Source organism: Nannospalax galili, unplaced genomic scaffold, assembly GCF_000622305.1.
Source record: "Nannospalax galili isolate Female #2095 unplaced genomic scaffold, S.galili_v1.0 scaffold973, whole genome shotgun sequence".
NCBI lineage: Eukaryota > Metazoa > Chordata > Mammalia > Rodentia > Spalacidae > Nannospalax > Nannospalax galili.
In genome coordinates this window covers 1058964-1061793 of record NW_008334020.1, presented here as the reverse complement: position 1 = coordinate 1061793, position 2830 = coordinate 1058964, and the positions used below count along the sequence as shown (strand labels likewise).

Sequence of the window (2830 nt, the reverse complement as noted above, 5' to 3'; positions counted from 1 at the left end):
CCTCTGCAGATACTGCATGACACAGTGCACTTAAACACAGGCAATATACTCATACACATAAAATAAAAAGAAAAAAAATACAGAAGGAATTTCACATGAAGTGTAACACATTGACTTTATAAACTTGACTTTATCACCCAGTATGCTCTAATGTCCCTAGTTGAAACTTAAAGGTAACACCCTATCACTTAGCAGTAAAGGCCAAAAATCTTGAAAAGTTATTTGTGTTTTAGACCAGCTAAAGTGGTAAACAGTTTCTCTGTGCTGGCACCACATTGATTATTGTAGGAGAGCTTTAAAACAAAGACAAAAACAGAATCTTAGGTAAAAGTATACAAGTGCACACACTAACACCCTAACAGCGTGCTCTTCATAAGCTCGAACTTCAATGTGTGAATCTTGCGGCATGTATTTAATGACTTGGTGCTTACTAAAAGACAGTATCGAAGTCCTGCCTGCTCTGTTGTATCTCCTGGCTAATGCTCAGCGGAGCGATGACTGGCCACCAGGGATTGACGTCTGGTAAATGGAGACTGGAAAATGGATCAGGGGGGCAACTGATTCGTTTTCCTGCCCTTGGAACCAAGGAAACTCAAGTCAGTTTGGCATCGGCCAAAATTCTCTTTCAGATCCTCTAACAATGCAAACGTAGGTCTTTAGCTGTCTTTTGAGTGAGGAATGAACTCCATGCAGCTGAGAGAGAACTCAGGAAGATTTGATTGAATTGAAAAATTTATGTAATATGCATTTATTTAAAACTGCATAAAAGAAATTAGGCCATGTTTTACTATCTCCTCTCCCTACTCCAGTAAATATTCTAAATATATAAGTAGATAAAACAAGGAACAATGAAGCCAAGAAACAACTCCTGCCCATTGTTCCCTCTCCATCAGCTGCTCCTGTTGTAGTCTTTGGAGGTAGACTATCACATCTTTTGTCTTCTAGTTCAAGAACCCAAGAGGTTCTTGAATTATTTTCATCACATTAGCCTCTCCTGTGCTGTGATTTCTTCCACATTAGTGCATATATCATCACATTTTTGAAGTTAGTAAGTTTATTCTTACTTTGATTGGTGAATAATTAGATTTCTGCATTTCACAGTGACTCATTAAAAATGTGAATCAGTAATAAAAGGTCTCCCAATAAATAAAAACCCAGAATGAGATGGATTCAATGTCAAATTCTATGGCATGGTATCATGATTAAGGATAAGTTAATGTTGCTCCTCAAATTTTCCATAAAATAGGAAGTATATACACAGATGGATAAGGGCACAACAAAAAAGAAAACTCTAGAAAACTTGCAAACCGAATTCAAGAACACAGTGAGAACATCATGCACCATGAAAAGCTCATTTCATTCCAGGGATGCAAGGATGGTCCAACATATACAAATCAATAAGCATAATACAGTATGTAAATGGACTTAACAATAGAAATCTGATGGTCATCTCAATAGCTATAGAAAAGGCCTGTCTGTTCAACATCCCTTCCTGATATAAGTTGTGAAGAAACTAGAAATTGGAAGGAACATACTTCAACATAACATTCAGTTTTTCCAATGAGTCATTGTGAAATGCAGCAATTTAATTATTCTCCGATCAAACTAAGAGACAAACCAGAATGATAACACTTATATTAACTTTTGAAGTTTTACAGAAGTTAAAATATTTTTGCTTCTATGTATGAAGGTTTAAAAAGTTCTTTTTTTGTGTGTGTATTTTTGAGACAGGGTCTCACTGTAGCCCCAGCTGTCCTGGAACTCACTGTGTAGATCAGGCTAGCCTTGAACTCACAGAGATCTGCCTGCCTCTGGCTCCCAAGTGCTGGGATTAAAGGCATGTGCCACCATACCCAGCTAAAGCTACAAGAACAATTTTATCAAGTAAAAATCAAAACTGGAGTTCATTTAAAGTTATTCCAAAGTGACCTTTATGAGCTTAGTTGTAGACTGTTGCACTGACACCGTGACTAACCAAAGTGTAGGACTGGATCTGGTTTTGTTTTGCTTTGCTTTTCAGTAGCCAATGTTCTTGAAAGAAGTTCTGGAATGTTCCAATTGTGAGACAGGAATGTGTTTTGATCCAACCACTGGTCTGCACCTTGGATTGGATGATGGAGGGTGAGACAGATTTTGCCAGAGGGACCTATGTAGACTACCTAGTAGTCATCAAGGTCAAAAAATTCATCTTCCCCTACTTGGTATTCCATTGCCAAGAAATCTACTTGGTACCACAAGATACCTCCAATTTCACCAAATCATTTAACAAATTGGGATCCTTCTTGGGACTTCTCTGTGATAATTTCTAGTGTAGCTCAATTTTTTATAGTTCTTAGCAAACCATTCCAAGAGGGGCATGCTATCAGTCAGATCATGGTCTGTTCAGTGTCTTTGTTAAGTGAGATTTATCATTCTCTCGTTCTGGAGTTAAACAGAAAATTTTCTCTTCTGTGACTGGGCAATGAAGAACATATTTCATTATATCCAGATTTTCACAGACTATTAGAATCTCTGTGGCTCCTATTTCCAAATCCTTTAATGTGTCTTCAACTCCAAAACAGTACTTGCTTGTGTCCTGGTTAGTTTAATCAAAACATCACCCTATTAATTCCTTTTCTAGAAGAAACTTCACACTGTAGAGGGCCTCAGAAGATAACTCAAGCTTAATCAAATTCATATTTACCACCATAAGATGTATCAACTAGTTTTAAAACTTTTGATTGCATCCTCTCTGCATTAAATCTGTTGCCACACAAATACAATGATGTATTGATTGTTTTTGAATATTCAAAGTGCTGAGATTAAAGGCCACTAAATATATATATATATA

General features: G+C 36.9%; 1 pseudogene; it reads right to left on the bottom strand.

Annotated features, from left to right (window-relative positions):
• Positions 1 to 2159: 2159 nt before the first annotated feature.
• Positions 2160 to 2726, bottom strand: LOC103730722 (annotated as a pseudogene).
• Between the last annotated feature and the right edge of the window lie 104 nt (positions 2727 to 2830).